The sequence below is a fragment of the Crotalus tigris genome, unplaced genomic scaffold (assembly GCF_016545835.1).
Source record: "Crotalus tigris isolate CLP2741 ecotype Arizona unplaced genomic scaffold, ASM1654583v1 scf7180000021401.42387113347:515327, whole genome shotgun sequence".
NCBI classification, from domain to species: domain Eukaryota; kingdom Metazoa; phylum Chordata; class Lepidosauria; order Squamata; family Viperidae; genus Crotalus; species Crotalus tigris.
Window position 1 is genome coordinate 130,001 of NW_024098493.1, and position 21,709 is coordinate 151,709.

Genomic DNA, 21,709 nt, shown 5'->3' on the forward strand with positions numbered 1-21,709 from the left:
AAACAGTCGTGTCGCTTTCACAAAGAGCCACTAAACTAATTGTTGTTAAGTCAAGGACCCACGATTGGGACCAGCACATTTGTTGTTGAATGGTGCAGTCGTTAAATGAGACATCACAGGAGCACAACTGACTTTATCATCTTTTTTTTCCCGACGTCATTCTGGGAATCACAATGGTCGTTAAGCGAGGCGTTACACAACCGCAACCTTCCCTGCCAGCTTCTTCACTGACTTTGCTTCTTGGAAGCATGGCTGGCTGGGGGATTCTGGGAGTGGAAGTCCACCCATCTTAAAGCATGCTGGCTGGGGAATTCTGGGAGTGGAAGTACACATATCTCAAAGCATGCTAATTCGGGAATTCTGGGAATTGAAGACCATCCCTCTTAAAGCATGCTGGCTGGGGAATTCTGGGAGTGGAAGTACACATATCTCAAAGCATGCTAATTCGGGAATTCTGGGAATTGAAGACCATCCCTCTTAAAGTATGCTGGCTGGGGAATTCTGGGAGTTGAAGTCCACCCCTCTCAAAGCAGCCAAAGTTCAAAAACTCAACGCTAAATTACATTATAAATAAAGTCAAATTATCTGCGAGCAAATTTGGTCAAAACGGTAACTTCCCAAAATACGAAGAGCAGCTGCTCTACAAGGTCCAAAATAGTTGCAGGTTTGATTGCCTGGACTTCTGCAACAAAATATGAATCCTATTTTGAAGCAATTAAAAAGTATTTTTTTAAAAAAACAAAACAAAACCAGAAATTGTTCTGCTGTTTGTTTGGCACTAAGGATCAAGAAGAAGAAGAAAAGGAAAAAAAAAAAAATCCGGTCCGTGTTTGCATGCTTAATTTGCACTTCACAAAGAGAAGAAGGAATCCTTCTTTTTAAAATCCTTTAATTTTCACACTTCTCCAAATTTGGCGAGGCACTTTTCCAATCCAAAATGGCATCCCAAAAAAATGTATGCAATAAAAAAAAGGTGTTGATTACTAATTATACTAATCAAGCAGCCTATATGCATAATTACGTGTTCGTCTGTTTCTTTTTTTTCCGGAATAAATATAGCTCGTTAACAATACAAAATAAATTTACTAAGGAACAGCATTATCGCTTCGATAGGGGATTAATGTAAAACAGCCACTTGCAGGGAGTCCTCGTTTTACGACCGTAATGGACCCCGACATTTCTGTTGCTAAGTGAGACAGTTAGCAAGTGACTTTTGCCCCATTTTACGACCTTCCCTGCCACAGTGGTTAAGCGAGTCACACGGTTGTTAAATGAGTCACACGGTTGTTAAGTGAATCTGGCTTCCCCTCATTGACTTTGCTTGTCCGGAGGTCGCAAAAGGGGATCACGTCACCCCGGGACTCTGTGACCGTCGTAAATACGAGTCAGTTGCCATGTGTCTAAATTTTCATCATGTGAACGCGGGGATTCTACAACGGTCGTAAGTGTGAATAAATGGTCCTAAGTCCCATTTTTCAGTGCCGTTTTAACTTCGAACGGACAGTAAATGAACTGTTGTAAATCAAGGACTTCTTTTATGGGGCAAAGTTTAATGTACATTTCAGCATTAAAATGTCCATCTTAAGAGGAATCTGCTGCAGTTCCAAATATCCTTCCGAGCAAATGCAGAAGGCAACGACCAAGTTAATAATAGTAGTAATAATAATAATAATAATAATAATAATAATAATAACAACAACAACAACAACAACCCCGGACTTAACAATTGTCGATAAGAAAGACAAAAAAGTCTGGATAGTGGACGTGGCAGTGCCTGGAGATAGCAGAATAGAAGAGAAAGAACTGGAGAAGATAACAAAATACAAAGACTGCTGCAGGTTGCCCAATGTCTGAATTTCGGTCATGTGACCCGGGGGGGGGAAATAAGGTCGTAAGTGAGAAGACAGGTCATTAAGTCCCCTTTTTCCAATGCCGTTGTAACTTCGAACCGTCACTAAATGGACGGTTGTAAAACGAGGACTACTGTTAAAGCCAACTGTTCCATCGGGACATTTATTCAGCAGGCTTAATTTCACTAAGCAACAGTTCGAAGTTACAACGGCACCAGGAACAAAGGGACTTATGACCAGTTCTCACACTTACGATCATCGTGGCATCCCCACGGTTACGTGATCAAAATTTGGGGGCTGTGCAGCTGCTTCCTCTTTACGACGGCGGCACCGTCCCGGTGTCGCCGGATCGTGGTTTGCAACCTTCTCAGCCGCTTCCGACAAGTGAGTCAGGGAGGGGAGACAGGTTGGCTTAACGACCGTGTAATCCCCTGAATACCTGCAGTGATTCGTTTAACATCCAAGGCAAAAAAAGGGCGTGAAATTGGCAGGACTCAGTTAACAGCCGCTTTGCTTAACGATGGAAATCCTGGTCCTAATTTCAGTTCGTAAATTGAGGATTAGCTGTACTAGCCGCCTGCTGGAAATCTTCCATGGGTTTCTGCATTGGGCTGGCTGGGGGGGGGGGTCATTAGGGTCCTCCCTCCCTCTTTCTTTCTTTCTTTCTTTCTTTCTCTCTTTCCTTCTTTCTCTTCCCCTCCCACCTTCATTTTCCCCTTCCTTCCTTCTTTTCTACCTTCCTTCTTCCCCTCCCCTCCCCTCCTTTCTTCTTTCTTTCTTTTTCTTTCTTTCTTTCTTTCTTTCTTTCTTTTTCTTTCTTTTCCCCTCCCACCTTCATTTTCCCCTTCCTTCCTTCTTTTCTACCTTCCTTCTTCCCCTCCCATCCATCCATCCATCTTTCTTTCTTTCTTTCTTTCTTTCTTTCTTTCTTTCTTTCTTTCTTTCTTTCTTTCTTTCTTTTCCCCTCCCACCTGCATTTTCCCTTTCCTTCCTTCTTTTCTACCTTCCTTCTTCCCTTCCCATCTTTCTTTCTTTCTTTCTTTCTTTCTTCTTTCTTTCTTTCTACCTCCCACCTGCATTTTCCCCTTCCTTCCTACCTTCCTTTCTTTTTCTTCCTTCTTCCGTTCCATCCCTTCCTTCTTTCTTTCTCTTTCTTTCTTCCTCCCTCCTTTGTTTTCCCTTCCTCCGTCCCTCCAACCTTCCCCCTTCCTTTCTTTCTCTTCTTTTCTTCCTTTGTCCCTCCTTCTTTCTTCCTTTTCCCCTTTCTTCCTCCACTTCCTCCTTTCTTCCTTCTGTCCCTCTCTCTCTCCCTCTCCCCCCCTCTCTCTCTCACACACACACACACAGCTCCCCCCCCTCTGGCACACCTCCCTCGGCCTCTGCCACGCTTCCCCACCCGGGGCGCTCCTCCCAGGCGCTGCCAGACTTTTTCGCGCCTCTCCTCCCAGGGCGCATCAGCGCAAATACCTCCCACGGAGGCCAGCTATATATAGAGCGAGTGCAGCCAGCCAGCGCAGAAGGATGTGCCAGATGCGCAGAAGGGCTGCGGCAACACGCTGGGGGGGCAGGTACACGTACACACACACACACACACACACACACACACACACACACACACAGAGGAATCAGCCAAGCAGGGTTCAAGACCACGACAAAGTTCAGGACGCTAGCAAGAGGCAGAGAAACGGTCTACGACCCAGAGGGTCCCCAAAAATCAGCATTTCCCCCCCCCAAAGGAATCGACACCAGACACACATCAGCAGAAACACGAATGTGTTGTTCACTTAACGACTGCAGTGAATGCCTTTCACGACCGTGTCGTAAAATGGAGCAAAATTCAACCTAGAACTAAGGAGAAACTTCCTGACAGTGAGGACAATTAACCAATGGAACTCCTTGCCTCCAGAAGTGGTGAATGCTCCAACACTGGAAGTTTTTAAGAAGAGACTGGACAGCCATTTGTCCGAAATGGTATAGGGTTTCCTGCCTGAGCAGGGGGTTGGACTAGATGACCTCCAAGGTCCCTTCCAACTTTTATTATTATTATTATGGATCATCACACAGTCAGCCAGACTTCAGACTGGATTTGGCATTTTGCCTACCTATCGAGTCCTTACCCAGGACCTGGGATAGGCAGATGTGGATGTTTGATGGTATTACAGGTATCGTCGCAGGATGGAAGCCGTTCCTAGTAAGGCCGCCGTTTGCAATTGACTAATGGCACTGCAGATAGTCCTCGGCTTACGACCGCAACAGAGTCCAACATTTCTGTCGCCAAGCCAGACATTACTTAAGTGAGCTTTGCTCCGTTTAACGACCACGGTTGTTACATGAATCACTGCAGTGGTTAAGTTAGGAACCCGGTTTCCTTATTGACTTGGGCAGGTCAGAAGGTCGCCAAAGGGGGAATCACGTGACTCCGGGGCACGGCGACCGTCGTAAATATGAGTCAGTTGCCAAGCGTCTGAATGTGGATCATGTGGCCCTGGGGAGGCTGCGACGGTCACTAAGCGTGAAAAACAGTCGTAAGTCGCCTTTTTCTCTGACTTTGAACAGTCACTAAACAAATGGTGAAGTCAAGGATTAGCTGTATTTTTTATCCTCTGCCACTTTAAGTCATGTGGACTTCAACTCCAAAGCCTTCTGGCTGGGGAATTCTGGGAGTTGAAGTCCACAAATGCTGGCTGGAGAATTCTGGGAATTGATGTCCACACAGCCTGGCTGGAGAATTCTGAGAGTTGAAGTCCACATAACCTGGCTGGGGAATTCTGGGAATTGAAGCCCACACATGCCGGCTGGGGAATTCTGGGAAATGAAGTCCACACATGCCGGCTGGGGAATTCTGGGAAATGAAGTCCACACATCTTGGCTGGGGAATTCTGGGAGTTGAAGTCCACAAATACTGGCTGGGGAATTCTGGGAGTTGAAGTCCACACATCTTGGCTGGGGAATTCTGGGAGTTGAAGTCCACAAATACTGGCTGGGGAATTCTGGGAATTGAAGTCCACACATCTTGGCTGGGGAATTCTGGGAATTGAAGTCCACAAATGCTGGCTGGGGAATTCTGGGAATTGAAGTCCACACAGCCTGGCTGGGGAATTCTGGGAATTGAAGTCCACAAATGCTGGCTGGGGAATTCTGGGAATTGAAGTCCACAAATGCTGGCTGGGGAATTCTGGGAATTGAAGTCCACACAGCCTGGCTGGGGAATCTGGGAGTTGAAGTCCTAAAATTTAGAAACATCATCCTTGAAACAAGACACATTTTAATCGGATGGAAAAGTTTGTTTGAGGAAATCAAACAAAGAGAAATTAAAATGCTGGGGGGGGGGAGAGAAGAAGAGGAGATGGGACTTGTGAACGAGAACTTGGAAGCGTTGTTGGTTGTGAACTGGAAGGGGGCCAGCAGTGTGATGTAGCTGCAAAGCAAAAAGAACACCACAAATGGACCTTCTGGCTGCGTCAGCCGGAGTGCCATTTCCCAATTACCAAATGTAATTGTTCCATTTTATTTCTATTTTGGTCAAAGCTCATCAGGGTCTGCGTTCCGGATTCTGGAAACGCAGGAAGGAAGGATGAGCAGCAGATAAAAAAGCCAAAGGAGGGCTGAAGGACTCCATCCCAAGTCAGGCAAAGGAACCCCAAGCCATCGGCAGGGCAAAAAAGTCAAGATGGAGGCACAAAAGTGCAACTGAACCTTCAGTTGCCAGGGAATTCTGGGAACTGAAGTCCACACAACTTGGCTGGGGCATTCTGAGAGTTGAAGTCCACGCATCCAGACTGGGGAATTCTGGGAACTGAAGTCCATACATCTTGGCTAGGACTTTCTAGGAGTTGAAGTCCCTACATCCTGGCAGGGGAATTCTGGGAGTTGAAGTCCATGCATCCAGACCGGGGAATTCTGGGAATTGAAGTCCATACATCCTGGCAGGGGAATTCTGGGAGTTGAAGTCCACGCATCCAGACCGGGGAATTCTGGGAACTGAAGTCCATACATCTTGGCTAGGACTTTCTAGGAGTTGAAGTCCCTACATCCTGGCAGGGGAATTCTGGGAGTTGAAGTCCATGCATCCAGACCGGGGAATTCTGGGAATTGAAGTCCATACATCCAGACCGGGGAATTCTGGGAGTTGAAGCCCACACATCCTGGCAGGGGAATTCTGGGAGTTGAAGTCCACAACTCCAGACTAGGGAATTCTGGGAGTTGGTCCCTACATCCTGGTAGAGGAATTCTGGGAATTGAAGTCCACGCATCCAGACTGGGGAATTCTGGAAGTTGTAATCCCCGCATGGTGTCTTTGGACTTCTGGAAACTGAAGTCCCTGCATGCTGCCTGGGGCATTCTGGGAGTTGAAGTCCTGCACGGTGGCTGTCACGTGACGGGACAATTGAGGCTTCGGTCACCCCGTTCCCAAATGCAGGATGAGTGCATTGGAGGCCCAGTTTGGGAGATCCCTTTAACTGTCTGTTCAAGGTCTGAAATCTCCCACCCACCCACCCACAGTTCTCTCCCTGTGTTTGTTTTCTGGCCCCTTCCCCCCCCCCAAAAAAGGCAATTTTTGCATTCTTCCCAGATGTTAGAGATCGGCTTAACAGGCCTGACTCAGCTACGCCGGGACGTTTCCTGGATGTTTGGCTGGCAAAATCGGCCTGCCACATTTTTCTCACCTCCATAAAGCAATAAATCACATTTTGGGGAAGCGGTGAGTCACCTTGATCTGGAATGCATGTCTTGCCCGCTGCAAGGATCATTCCTGCAGAAGAATCTGGGGCAGGACGAGCCCCGTTCCAGACAAGCTTAACTTCCCTTGTTCTCCTCCCAGGAGAAGCAGGTGGACGACGGGATTCGCATCAGCCCTGACCTTTAATTCCTTCTTCGTGAGCCAAAAAAGAAACGGCTCACACTGGATTAGGAGTCAGTAAGCTTGACCTGCAATTATCTGCTGGGCGCTGCAATTGGCCGAGCTCAAAAGGCAAACTAGCCGCCCCCTTTGCGATGCCCTGAAACAAATAAAAACTAGCAGATGATCAGTTCACACACGACTCTGGCGAAGGAGAGACTACTGTCTAAACCAGGGGCGGGCAACCTCGGCTCTTTTATGACTGGTGGACTTCAACTCCCAGAATTCCTCAGCCAGCATGGGGGAACTATGGCCCCTTCATGACTGGTGGACTTCAACTCCCAGAATTCCTGAGTCAGCTATGCTGAGGGGAAAGGGAGATTTCCAAGCTGAGCCATTCTGGCTCAGGAATTCTGGGAGTTGAAGTCCACGAGTCATGAAGGGACCATAGTTCCCCCATGCTGGCTCAGGAATTCTGGGAGTTGAAGTCCACAAGTCATGAAGAGGCCTTAGTTCCCCCATGCTGGCTGAGGAATTCTGGGAGTTGAAGTCCACGAGTCATAAAAGAGCCAAGGTTGCCTATCCCTGGTCTAAACAATGGAGCTGGAGGGTTGAGTTCAGAAATAAACTCAGCCATAATGTATCTCTGGGTTGTTCTTTGGGCTTAGAGAAGAAGTTAAAATGCCCAGAATTGCCCAGCCAGAATGCTTTGAGATGGGTGGACTTCAACTCCCAGAATTCCCCACCCAGCCTAATTAGAGATGGGTGCACTTCAATTCCCAGAATTCCCCAGCTGGCATCTTTTGAGATGGGTGGACTTCCACTCCCAGAATCCCCTAGCCAGAATGCTTTGAGATGGGTGGACTACAACTCCTAGATTTCCCAACCCAGTACAGTGTCTGGGGAATTCTGGGAGCTTCTTTAAAGTTGCTAAGTTTGAAAAACACTGGCTGAGCATGATGTTTGAAACAAGCCATGATTTTTTTTCAACAAATTAGGATTTCAAGAAATGCTGCGTGGAAAGCCTAGATCGACCCAGCCCTCATGCTCCCCAAGCAGCGAATTTCAATGAAAACTTCCTGTTAGGTCTGTTTCTAGACCTGGCCTACCTCAGCCCTGCGAGGTAGGCCAGGTCAAGTAGCAGGCAGAGCAGAGTAACCTGTTCTAGTTAATCTCTTAAACGAAACAAAATCAAGATGGGACAAGGAACTTTACAACAGTTCACTTAGTGACCATTCCAAGTGACGACGGCACTGAAAAATTGGACTTATGACCGTTTTTCACACTTACGACCGTTGGTCACGTGATCAAAATTCAGATGCTGGGCAACTGACGCGTATTTATGACAGTTGCAAAATCCCAGGGTCACGTGATCCACTTATGCGACCTTCTGAGAAGCAAAGTGAATGGGGGAAGCCCAAGTCGCTTAACGACCGAGTGACTCACTTAACAACCGCAGTGATTCACTTAATGACGATGGAGGAAAAGTCATAAAGGAGGCAAAAAGTCACTTAACAAACGTCTCACTTAGCAACCGAACCTCTGGCTCAATTGTGGATGTAAGCCGAGGAATTTTGAACGTCTTTCTCTCTTTCCTCTCATTTTGTGCAAAAATCTCCACTCTGTGTTAAAACAACCTCTTCTCGGTCTCCCCAAGATTAGTTCTTACTGACTGTTTCAATGTTATGGAATTTATAGAATTCTTTTACGGACATCTGCCATCGCCATTTGGAGGACAGCTGGGCATCTGCCTGTTTCAATTAGGCCACGGTGATCACGAGTTCAAATTCTGTGATATTCAAACACGTGCAAATTGTAAATTGAGGCCAGGGTGCATTTAAGTCAATCCAAAATTGGGGGGGGGATTCAGCAGGCACCTTGCCCAGTTGGAATAACCTGTCACTCTCCAACATCAGTGGAAATTATCCTGGTTCTCTTGCTTGACCAGGGGGCTGGACTAGAAGACCTCCAAGGTCCCTTCCAGCTCTATTCTATTCTATTCTATTCTATTCTATTCTATTCTATTCTATTCCCTATTCTATTCTATTCTATTCCTTATTCTATTCTATTTTATTCCTATTCTATTCCTGTTTTTATTTATTCTTTATTCTATTCTATTCCTGTTTTTATTTATTCCTTATTCTATTCTATTCTATTCTATTCTATTCTATTCTAATCCTTATTCTATTCTATTCTATTCTATTCTATTCTATTCTATTCCTGTTTTTATTTATTCCTTATTCTATTCTATTCTAGTCTAGTCTAGTCTAGTCTAGTCTATTCCTTATTCTATTCTATTTTATTCCCTATTCTATTCTATTCCTTATTCTATTCTATTCCTGTTTTTATTTATTCTTTATTCTATTCTATTCCTGTTTTTATTTATTCCCTATTCTATTCTATTCTGTTCTATTCTATTCTATTCTATTCTGCAAAACCAGCTCATTTCATCCCAAAAACACAGGAAGCCAATCCGAAGGAGTCTGAGATACATGTTTTCAGATTCACCAATTTTGCACATGCAGTTCCCAACTTATAACCATTCGTTTAGCAAAGTGACGACAGCACCGAAAAAAGTGACTTGACAACCATTCCTCACACTTATGACCGTCGCAGCATTCCCCACGGTCCTATGATCAAAATTCTGTTAGCAATTTTTTTGATTGGTTGACCGAGATATAAAATACAAAGAGAATTTTTTAAAAAAGTAATAGAAAACCAGGGTGAGGGAAAAGAAAAAAAAAGTTGTATAAAAAAAAAGGCACCAACGTCGGACTCTCTTCAGCACAGTAGAAGCTAAACAACGTGACAACCACAAGTTTTTACTTTTACGCAACAGTATGTGCAAGCCATTTCTATAGCAATGAGCCTACTAATTCGCAAAAAGCAAAAGCAAAATATACATGTTTCATTGCAAGCACAAAAACCGGAAGCTGTTTCAAAACAAGAAACGAGATTTAAGATATATTCCTTTCTTTGGATAAAAGAATCCGTTGGATCATCTCTTCTTCGTCTCTTTGCTGTGGGGAACAACATGATCAAAATTCAGGTGGGGTTGTATTTACGATGGTTGCAGCATCCCAGCTTGCATGATCCCCCTTTGCCATCTTCCAGGCCGGCTTCTGACAAGCCATGAGCCAACCAGGATTCAGTTAATGAACAATTAACTACAAAAGCAGAAGCTTTCAATTTGTGATTAAAATGGGGAGGGGATCGGTAAGAGGGTGGACCCAGACCCCTTTGGATTGTGGCTACCAGAGACTAATAATAAGAAGAAGAAGAAGAAGGAGAAGAAGAAGGAGAAGGAGAAGGAGAAGAGGAAGTAGTCAATTGCAAAAGGCGGCCTTACTAGGAACTGCTTCCATCCTGCAACGATACTTGTAATACCATCAAACATCCACATCTGCCTATCCCAGGTCCTGGGTAAGGACTCGATAGGTAGACAAAATGCTAAATCCAGTCTGAACATCTGGCTGACTGTGCAATGATCCAATAATAATAATAATAATAATAATAATAATAATAATAATAACAACAACAACAACAACAACAACAACAACAAACATCTGGCTGACTGTGCGATGATCCATAATAATAATAAGACTGTGGCAAAAGCAAGCAAGGGTAGTACCAATAGTAATAGGCTCCTTGGGTGCAATCCCAAAACAACTGGAGCACCACTTGAACACCATTGGCATTGACAAATTCGCTATTAGTCAATTGCAAAAGGCGGCCTTACTAGGAACTGCTTCCATCCTGCGACGATATCTGTAATACCATCAAACATCCACATCTGCCTATCCCAGGTCCTGGGTAAGGACTCGATAGGTAGACAAAATGCCAAATCCACTCTGAACATCTGGCTGACTGTGCGATGATCCATAATAATAAAAGTTGGAAGGGACCTTGGAGGTCATCTAGTCCAAACCCCTGCTCAGGCAGGAAACCCTATACCAGGCGTAGGCAACCTCGGCTCTTTTATGACTCATGGACTTCAACTCCCAGAATTCTGCCTATCCCTGCCCTATATCATTTCAGACAAATGGCTGTCCAATCTCTTCTTAAAAGCCTCCAGTGTTGGAGCATTCACCGCTTCTGGAGGCAGGTTGTTCCACTGGTTAATTGTTCTAACTGTCAGGAAGTTTCTCCTTAGTTCCAGGTTTTTTTCTCTCCTTGATGAGTTTCCACCCGTTGCTTCTTGTCCTGCCTTCACGGACTTTGGAGAATGGCTTGACTCCCTCTTCTTTGGGGCAGCCCCTGAGGTACTGGAAGGCTGCTATCCTGTCCCCCCCTCGTCCTTCTCTTCGTTAAACTAGACATACCCACTTCTAGCAACCATTCCTAATATGTTTTAACCTCCAGTCCCCTAATCATCTTTGTTGCTCTTCTCTGCACTCTTTCTAGAGTCTCAACATCTTTTTTACATCGCGGTGAGCAAAACTGGATGCCGTATTCCAAGTGTGGCCTTCCAAGTCCGTGTAAAGTGCTATTAAGACTTCACCTGATCTTGATTCTCTCCCTAACTAACTCAGTTCCCCTCCTTACAAGGGAGGTGTTAATCTGAACGTGGGAAGGGGCATTCCTGGAAAACGGGACCATGGTGGAGGAAACGGGGAAGTGGGGGGGTCTTCACTGCTCCTCTGCAACTGCTAAGTGTTTCTACAGACCACAAAAAGGGCTTTGAAGAAAAAAAAGCAGAACAGCCCTACAATCTTGTTGGGGACCCCGGACAGATAATTTGACCGATGGGTTGATTGACGATGAGTTTTTCAATCAGGGTTGGCTCTTGGGATCCAGACAGAGAGACTTTCTCCAGATGTTCTGTGCCCAGCTTGATCCTCCAGAGGAAAAGAGGAGAGCCAGCAGCACCGCTGGAAGACCTGAAGGATCAGGCTGGGGCAGACCAATATGGAGAAGGTATCTCTCTCTCTCTCTATCACCGGTCTATCTATCGATTAATCGGACTATTTATCCATCAGTTTGTTTATCTAGCTAGCAAATATATCTGTCAATCTATTAACTTATCACCTCCGTCAATCTCTATATCTATGGATTCTATCGTCTATTGATCAATCAGTGCATCTATTCATCTATCAATCTTTTTATCTATCTATAGATCAATCGATCTATTGATCTATCTATAAATTTATCTATTTATCTATCAATCTATTTATCAAGCTCGCTAGCCACCTAGGAATTAATCTCTATCAATCTATCCATTTCTCTCTCTGTATCAATCTACCTATCTTCTCTCTATAGGTTGATTTATTAATCTATGATATTTGTCTGTGGGTCTATCTGTCTGTCTATCTATTTATCTATCTACGCCGTATCTATCTATTGTCTTTCTGGCTATCTAGCTATCTATATCTGTCTGTCTGTCTCTATCTCTCTCATCTGTATCTGTCTGTCTATCTGTCTGTCTCTCTCATCTGTGTTTGTCTGTCTGTCTGTCTCTCTCTCTCATCTATGTTTGTCTGTCTGTCTATTTATCTATCTATCTATCATCTCTCTATATCTATCTATCTATCTATCTATCTATCTATCTATCTATCTATCTATCTATCTATCTATCTATCTATCTATCTACAGCAGTGGTTCTCAACCTGTGGGTCGGGACCCCATTTGGGGTCGAACAACCATTTCACGGGGGTCCCAAACAACGCAGTTCACCATTTTTCCCCCCCTTTTCCTTAGCTGTGCTCCTCCCTTTTATTCTATTGGCTTTTGAAAGCCAATAGAATAGACTCCCTTGAATAGAGTCTAATTCTATTGGCTTTCCAAAGCCAATAGGAGTTGTCCAGGCTGTCTCTGCCCTGATGAGCCTGCCAAAAATCCTATTCTGCAAACGGTGCTGCACCAGTTGAGTAGTCCTCGACTTACGACCGGTTGAGTAGTCCTCGACTTACGACTGGTTGGGGGTCGCGGCATTAAAAAGGTTGAGAACCACTGATCTACAGTATCTATCTATGTCTTTCTGACTATCTAGCTATCTATGTCTGTCTGTCTATCTGCCTATCTATCTGTCTATCTATCTATCTATCTATCTATCTATCTATCTACGGTATCTATGTCTCTGGCTATCTAGCTATCTAGGTCTGTCTGTCTATCTGTCTATCTATCTACGGTATCTATGTCTTTCTGGCTATCTAGCTATCTAGGTCTGTCTTTCTGGCTATCTAGCTATCTAGTTAGCTAACTAGCTGGCTGGCTAGCTATCTGTTTATCCATCCATCCATCCATCTCATTTATATGGATGGCCATCTCAGAAAAAGTGACCGTCGTACGCCAATTAAGAAAAACAATAAATATATAAAAAATATCCTCATTAAAAAAAATAAAACAATTATTGTTCCTCCCCCCCAAAAAAAAACAACCCAAAAGCTGGGCCTAAGTTCAACAGGAAAAGCTTTTGAAACCCAAAGAAGATACCAAACTCTTGACATCCGAATCGGTGAAGCCCTGCTTCCTCTGAAGGACAGCTGATGAGGAATTTGCAGAGCTGAGCATCAAGAGATCCAGAGAATCTCTGTCAAAATCCCTCACAGATTGCCTCCTAGGCCAATTCCTACCTAGTATTTGTGGATAGAGTGCTCCTGGAAAAGGAGGCTCCATTTAGCCCCGAGAGCCACAATCAGACAAATTTTTCTTTCTGTCTTCCCAAAAAGCTACCCCTATTGCTGGCGATCACCCTCCCCTTTCACATACACACACACACACACACACACACACACACACACACACACTCACACACCAAGACCAGAAAAGCCACTGCGCGAAACACACAACTCCCTCCATCTACCCCTATATCAGAAGCTGCAGAATGCCTCCGTGGGGGTGCCAGCCCCAGAGAATGGACGGATCCCCCACATGGCTGGCTAACCCTTCAACCAGGATGCAGAACAATCTCAGTTTGTTCCAAGCCTCCTTTCTGCCTGCGAGACTCTTTCCCTTGGCATAAAAGAGCGAGACTGCCAGGAAGCAGTCAGCCAAAAAAAAAAAAAAACCCCAAAAGAAGAACGGAAAACAAAATAAACCAAAACACAAGAAGATTCACCCAAATAAAAAAGCATCCGCCAAGCCAGTTCTCCCTACACCGTTCAGGCCAGGTAAAGATTAACCATGGTGACCAGCAAGCCACAATCCGACAGGACAGGGGTCACCCGAGGGGGACAATCCCTGTTTATGCGACCCCAAATCCGGACAGACACACCAGCTCATCCAGGTGAGCCCCTTGCCATACGGGAAGGGTCTGCAGCCACTGGTCCCAGCAAGGCCACCATAAGCCTTGCTGAGGCTCGCTGGACCACCGGCAGCCCCTTTGCTACCCCCAAAAGACCCCTCGGTACTTACCCCCAGTCTGTCCGTTTTCCTAGGAACGCCGCGTTCCCCAAAGCGGAACAAATGGACAATTTTGCTGCAGCCCACCGAGCGAAAACTCCGCCTGACCACAAGGACAGGCAGAAAGAGAGAGAGAGAGAAAGAGAGAAAGAAAGAGAGAGAGAGAGAAGGGGATAAAAAGAGGGGGGGGGGCTTATCCCGACGCCAGGAATTCCAAACTTCCCCCAGGCTTGAGTCACCTCCCCTCCCCTCCCCAAAGATGGGGGCATGGATAAACATTTCCAAATATGGAGATCATAACTGGAAAAGCATGTTAGAAAAATCGCCCGGCTGCAGGGCTGGCTCGGAGCGGAATTCCCCAGTCTGGAGAAGGTCAATGATTAACTTGGAAGTTACGACAAGCCAGCATCCTGGCCAGGTTTGATCCAGTCTAGCCTCCTTCTAAAGGGGTGCCGAGGCCCCCCTCCCGTGCCCACCCACCACCCAGCCGCTGCTGGCATAGGCTACAGCCCTGTCTGCAGACAGATACAGACCCACCGTGATCCCCCCCCCGTCCCCCGCTTGCAATTTGGCTGGGTTCGCACAACCAGGGTCGGGGAAAGCCGCCAGGATTGCACCCACCATCCAAACCTTGTTTCAGAGTCAACCTCGGTTAGGGTTTGGCCGGCAAGCACATTGCCCAAACGCTCCGGAGAATGGCTGCCCGCCCTTTGTGCAAACAAGGAAACGGATGGCTGGCGTCAGCCGGTCCCCGGGCAGGGTTCAATTCAAGCGCCTAGTCCTCCACGTACGACTAGAACCGAGTTTGAAATTTCCGTCGCTAAGCCGTTCAATTCAAGCGCCTAGTCCTCCACGTACGACTAGAACCGAGTCCGAAATTTCCGTTGCTAAGCCGTTCAATTCAAGCGCCTAGTCCTCCACGTACGACTAGAACCGAGTCTGAAATTTCCATTGCTAAGCGGTTCAATTCAAGCGCCTAGTCAACGTACGACTAGAACCGAGTCTGAAATTTCCATCTCTAAGCGGTTCAAGCGCCTAGTCCTCAATGTACGACTAGAACCGAAATTTCCGTCGCTAAGTGGGACAGAGGCTAACGGGAGTTTTGTCCCGTTTTACGTCATTTCCTGCCACGTTTGATAAGCCGTCGTTAAGTTAGTTACCCGGTCGTTAAGCGAGTCCAGCTTTCCCCCTTGACTTGGCTTGTCAGAAGGTCGCCGAAGGGGATTATCACGTGACCCGCTGCCACCGTCATAAGTACATGTCAGTTGCCAAGCGTCTGAATTATGATCACGTGACGCACTGGGAGGCTGCGACGGTCGTAAGTGCGAAAAAAACAGTCCTGACTTGCTTTTTCCAATGCCGTTGTGACTTCGAGCCGTCATTAAACGAATGGTCATTAAGTTGAGGACTACCTATATCATCTGAAAGAAAAACCTCTGAGGCCATCAGCTTCTCCAACAGGGGAGACTCGCTTTGTGACCGACGGACGTCAGATTGCAGGAAGCTGTGAAGGATCGGCGTTTCCCGAACTCTCGCCGTACTTTACATTTAGTCCTCGGCTTACGACCACAACAGAGCCCAAAATTTCTGCTGCGAAGCGAGACATTGGTTAAGTGAGTTAGTTTTGCCCCGCTTTACGACCTCCTTTGCTACAGTCCTTAAATGAATCGCTGCTGTGGCTAAATTAGCGACACGGTTCTTAACCAAATCTGACTTCTTCCCCGTCGACTTGGCCGGTCGGACGGTTGCAAAAGGAGAACACATGACCCCCGGGACACTGCGACCGTCGTAAGTATGAGTCGGTTGCCAAACATCTGAATTTTGATCCCGTGATCGTGGTCTGCAAGGGTCGTTAAGTGTGAAAAAGGATCCTAAGTCGCTACTTTCAGTGCCATCGTAAATTTGGACGGTCACTAAATGAACTGTCGTAAATCGGGGACTATCTGTAATAAGAACTCTGCGCCCTGTCAAGCGTTGAGGCAACAGACTGGCCAAAGACACAACGTCAACAACTGGCTCCGCCAAGGGGGCTTGCGTCCATTTTCATAGGCCAGTGGTTCTCCACCTGTGGGTCGGGACCTCATTTGGGGTCGAACGACCATTTCACGGGGGTCGCCAAACAACGCAGTCCGCCATTTTTTCCCCCTTTTCCTTAGCTGTGCTCCTCCCTTTTATTCTATTGGCTTTCGAAAGCCAATAGAAGAGACTCTCTTGAATAGAGTCTAATTCTATTGGCTTTCAAAGCCAATAGGAATTGTCCAGGCTGTCTCTGCCCTGCTGAGCCCACCAAAAGTCCCATTCTGCAAACGGTGCTGCACCAGTTGAGTAGTCCTCGACTTACGACCGGTTGAGTAGTCCTCGACTTACGACCGGTTGAGGGTCACGGCATTAAAAAGGTTGAGAACCACTATCATAGGTGGTCGTGAGGGCTCCATCCTTGGAGGCTTCCAAGAAGAGACTGGACAGTCGCTTGTCTGGAATGGCACAGGGTCCCCTGTTCGAGCAGGGGGTTGGACTAGATGACCTCCGAGGTCCCTTCCAGTTTGTTATTCTGTTATTCTGCAATCCCTGATCGATTAATCAGCGGAACAGAAGTTGCCTCCAGAAGTTGTGAGTGCTCCATCACTGGAGGTTTTTAAGAAGAGACTGGACAGCCCTTTGTCTGGTACAGGGTTTCCTGCACGAGCAGGGGGTTGGACTAGATGACCTCCATGGTCCCTTCCGGCCCTGTTAGTCTATGTTCTTCAGTTTTACGACCACAACTGAGCACAAACTTTCTGTGGCTAAGCCAGACAGCTGTTAAGTGAGCTGTGCCTCATTTGGGGACCTTTTTTTTTTTTTGCCTCCGTTGTTAAGCGAAGCGCTGCAGTGAATCCTAAAATCATTAGGCAAATCGAGCTTCCTGCCTTGACTTTGCCCGTGGGAATCTGGCTGGAGAAGGTCACCAAAGGGGATCACATGACCCTGGGAGGACCTCCAAGGGCCCTTCCAACTGTTATTCCTTCCTTCCTTCCTTCCTTCCTTCCTTCCTTCCTTCCTTCCTTCCTTCCTTCCTTCCTTCCTTCCTTCCTTCCTTCCTAAGAAGGCTTTTAAGAAGAGACAGCCATTTGTCCGAAATGGTATAGGGTTTCCTGCCTAAGCAGGGGGTTGGACTAGATGACCTCCAAGATCCCTTCTAACTCTGTCCTTCCTTCCTTCCTCCCTCCCTCCTTCCTTTTTTCTCCCTCTTTCCTTCTTTCCTTCCTCCTTCCTTCTTCCTCCCTCCCTCCTTCCTTCTTTCCTTTCCTTTCTTTCTTTCCTTCCTTCCCTCCTCTTCCTTCCTTCCTCCTTCTGTCCTTTTTTCTCTCTTTCCTTCTTTCCTTTTCCTTCCTTCCTTCCTTCCTTCCTTCCTTCCTCCCTTCCCTTCCCTTCCCTTCCCTTCCTTTCTTCCTAAGAAGGCTTTTAAGAAGAGATAGCCACTTGTCTGAAATGGTACAGGGCCTCCTGCTTGAGCAGGGGGTTGAACTAGATGACCTCCAAGGACCCTTCTTTCCTTCCTTCCTTCCTTCCTTCCTTCCTTCCTTCCTTCCTTCCTTCCTTCCTTCCTTCCTTCCTTCCTTCCTTCCTTCCTTCCTTCCTTCCTAAGAAGGCTTTTAAGAAGAGACAGCCATTTGTCCGAAATGGTATAAGGTTTCCTGCCTAAGCAGGGGGTTTATTTATTTATTTATTTATTTATTTTATGAGACTTATATACCGCTTTAAGTGCAAGCACTCTCTAAGCGGTGTACACCAGTAAGCAATGTATATATATATAGATATTTACATTGCCCCCAACAATCCGGGTCCTCATTTTACCTACCCCGGAAGGATGGAAGGCTGAGTCAACCTGGAGCCAGTGAGATTTGAACCGCTGACCTGCTGAACACCGTCAGCTAAAGTGGCCTGCAGTATTGCACTCGAACTGCTGCGCCACCTCGGCTCAGGGTTGGACTAGATGACCTCCAAAGTCCCTTCCAACTCTGTCCTTCCTTCCTTCCTTCCTCCCTCCCTCCCTCCCTCCCTCCCTCCTTCCTTTTTTCTCCCTCTTTCCTTCTTTCCTTCCTCCTTGCTTCTTCCTTCCTTCTTTCCTTTCCTTTCTTTCCTTCCTTCCCTCCTCTTCCTTCCTTCCTCCTGTCCTTTTTTCTCTCTTTCCTTCTTTCCTTTTCCTTCCTTCCTTCCTTCCTTCCTTCCTTCCTAAGAAGGCTTTTCAGAAGAGACAGCCCCTTGTCTGAAATGTTTCTAGGGCCTAATGCTTGAGCTGGGGGTTGGACTAGATGACCTCCAAGGACCCTTCCAGCGCTCTTCCGCTTGACTGACAATCCCCCCCTCCCCATGCAGCACGACGTCAGGAGGCAAGGGCTGCTCAGAGACTCTGCTCTATGCACCAGGAGATACGGGTGGGTGGCCCAAGACAGCAAAAACATCTCTGAGCTCGGAAAACACAAAACTCTCCAAAAACGAAGGAGCTGAAATTTCAGGAATGCAGATTCTCAGCAGGAAGAAACTGGACAAGCCAAGATTGTCGGGGGAAGAGAACTGCTTTCCTTCCAACCACGCACTTCTTGGGTCTGGAGGCAGCAAAGAGGCAGGAGATGGGAGATTTGGCCATATATGGCCAAATTCAGCTCGCTAAGGGACCTTCTGATCTTCTCCAGATCTTGGGGCTTGGCCCAACAGCGGAGAACCTCACTGGAGGCTAAAATGTATAAAGAACAGTGGCCGGAATCGGAGATGTCTAGTTTAATGAAAAAAAGGATTAGGGGGTGACAGGATAGCAGTTTTACAGTATCTCAGGGGCTGCCCCAAAGAAGAGGGAGTCAAGCTATTCTCCAAAGCGCCTGAAGGCAGGAGAAGAAGCAACGGATGGAAACTGAGCAAGGAGAGAAGCAACTTGGAACTAAGGAGAAACTTCCTGACAGTGAGAACAACTAACCAGTGGAACTACCTGCCTCCAGAAGCGGTGAATGCTCCAACACTGGAAGTTTTTAAGAAGAGACTGGACAGCCATTTGTCCAAAATGGTCTAGGGTTTCCTGCCTGAGCAGGGGGTTGGACTAGAAGACCTCCAAGGTCCCTTCCAACTCTGTTATGCTATTCTATTCTATTCTATGCTATGCTATGCTATGCTATGCTATGCTATGCTACGCTACTCTACTCTACTCTATTCTATTCTATATCCTATTGCTTATTTCAAAGCTTTTCAACCAGTGGTACGGGTACCACCTGTGGTACATGGGCACCTGGCAGGTGGTACACGACCATCCTAGAAAAGTGGTAGCGGAATGAGCTGAAACAGTGGAAGTACTGCACAAACCTGAGCGAGAGACAGCTGGAGCTGCAGGGCTGTCAGGGCTTAGCTGAAGCGCCAGGATCAGCGCCAGGCTCCAGCTGGAGCTCGGCATTGATCCTGGTGCTTCTGCTGAGCCCAGAAGAAGCGTCGATCAGCTGGAATGTTGCAGCCTCTCCAGGGTCTTGTGATTTACATTCAGATGCTTGGCAACTGATTCCTATTTATGACGCTCACAGTGTCCCAGGGTCATGGGAAGTGACCAAAACCTGCTGCAACCACCCAGCAGATGGGGGGGTGGGTGTGGAAAAAAAACCAAACACCCCCCACCCCCCCACCCCCGCTGCCAATCCTCAACAGAAATGCTCACAACAATGAAAACCTCGGACAGGAGGAAGAGCGCGGCCAGGCGGGCAGGCAGGTGTCTTGCTCGGCTATGGCTTGGGGGGCACTTTTTTCAGTGCCATTGTAACTTCGAACAGTCACTAAGCGAACTGTTGTAAGTGGAGGACTACCTGTACATTATCACTTTTTGCCTTTTTTTGGGGTGGGGTCATCAAGTTTTTGACATCTGGCTAGGCGACTGGTGGTACTCGGATGTTGCCATATCCTAAAAGTGATACAATGGATGAAAAGGTTGAAAAGCCCTGACTTATTCTATATCCTATTGCTAATTCTATTCTATTCTATTCTATTCTATTCCATTCCATTCCATTCCATTCCATTCCATATTTTCTATTGTTCTGTTCCGTTCTGTTTCATTCCATTCCATATTTTCTATTCTATTCTATTCTATTCCGTTCCATTCCATTCTATTCCATTCCATGTTTTCTATTCTATTCTATTCTATTCTATTCTATTCTATTCTATTCTATTCTATTCTATCTCATTATTCTATTCTATTCTATTCTATTCTATTCTATTGTTCTGTTCCATTCCGTTCCGTTTTATTCCATTCCATATTTTCTATTCTATTCTATTCCGTTGCATTCCATTCTATTCCATTCCATATTTTCTATTCTATTCTATTCTATTCTATTCTATTCTATTCTATTCTATTCTATTCTATTCTATTCTATGTCTGTGTGTGTGAGAGAGAGAGGCAGCACAAAGAAGAGTTTTCATATTTTCCAAGGAAAGGCAGGATGGGAGATCCACGTTGGACTTCCTATAAACCAGGATGGTCTCTGTGCTACTCCTGGATCCTTACACACATGTGAAGAAGCACATACATCCCTTAAGTCCAGATCGGTCCAAAGATAGAGGTGGACAAAGTTGCCACAATACACAAAAAAAAGATCTTGAGACTCTTTAGAACAGGGGTCTGTCTTCAAACATGGCAACTTTAAGACTGATGGACTTCAACTCCCAGAATTCCCCAGCCAGCCTGGCTGGGGAATTCTGTGAGTTGAAGTCCACCAGTTTTAAAGTTGCCATGTTTGAAGACCCCTGCTTCAGAACGAGTGCAGAGAAGAGCAACAAAGACGATTAGGGGACTGGAGGCTAAGACGTACGAAGAACGGCAGCAGGAATCGGTTCCCGGTATTCCCCGACTTACAACGGTTCATTTAGTGACCGTTCAAATTTACAGCATCACTGAAAAAAAGTGACTTACAACTGTTTTTCACCCTTATGACCACTGCAATATCTCTACAGTCATGCGATCCAAACTCAGACGCTTGGCAAATGACTCACATTTACGACGGTCGCAGCGTCCCAGGGTCACGACCTTCTGACAAGCAAAGTCAATGGGGGAAGTCAGATTCGTTTAAGGACCGTGTTGCTAACTGAACAACTGCACTCGCTTAACGACTGTGTGCCAGGAAGGTCGTAAAGTGGGGAGAAACCGACTTAACCGACGTCTCGCTTAGCAACGTAAATTTTGGGCTCAGTTGTGGTCGTAAATCGAGGACTACCTGTATGTTTAATGAAGAGAAGGACTTGGGGGAGGTGACACGATGGGGTCTTCCAGTACTTGGGGGGGGGGCTGCCACGAAGAAGAGGGGGGGTCCCCCTGTTCTCCAAAGCACCTTGAAAGCAGAAGAAGAAGCAACTTTTTTTCAGCGCTGTTCCAAGTGCAAACGGTCACTAAAAAAGTGTGTCGTAAGTCAAGGACTCCATGCTCCCAGAAAAGCACAGAGACATCTTAATTGGAAGACGAGCCGCGGCATTGCCTGCTAGCGAATCAAATGCACGGCCCAAATAGGTCTACTTACCAACTGGATCTGTCTGTCAGTTGGGCTTGGGTGCAGCCTGGGTAGGTGTCCCCTTCCTCAAGCCAATCAATTGGGGGTCCCTCTCGCAGCCCTGGGGGGTGGGGGGAGAGAGAAACAGTGTCTGAACGCACAGATCTAAACCTAAAAGTGCCCTCCAA

General features: G+C 46.4%; 1 protein-coding gene across 6 annotated transcripts in view; it reads right to left on the minus strand.

The window, feature by feature from the left end:
• LOC120296641 (WW domain-binding protein 11-like) overlaps positions 1-21,709 on the minus strand; it is a 75,037-nt gene that overhangs the window by 41,484 nt on the left and 11,844 nt on the right. The window contains exon 1 of one of the 6 annotated variants that reach the window (XR_005553544.1): positions 14,653-16,181. The exons of 2 other annotated variants lie outside the window; for them this stretch is intronic. The gene's annotated coding sequence lies outside the window, so the exon portion shown is untranslated. Of the gene's footprint in view, positions 1-14,043; positions 14,459-14,652; positions 16,182-21,551; positions 21,643-21,709 lie in introns of those variants that run through there. 3 more of the 6 variants (XR_005553543.1, XR_005553546.1, XR_005553545.1) reach the window with 3 other exon arrangements.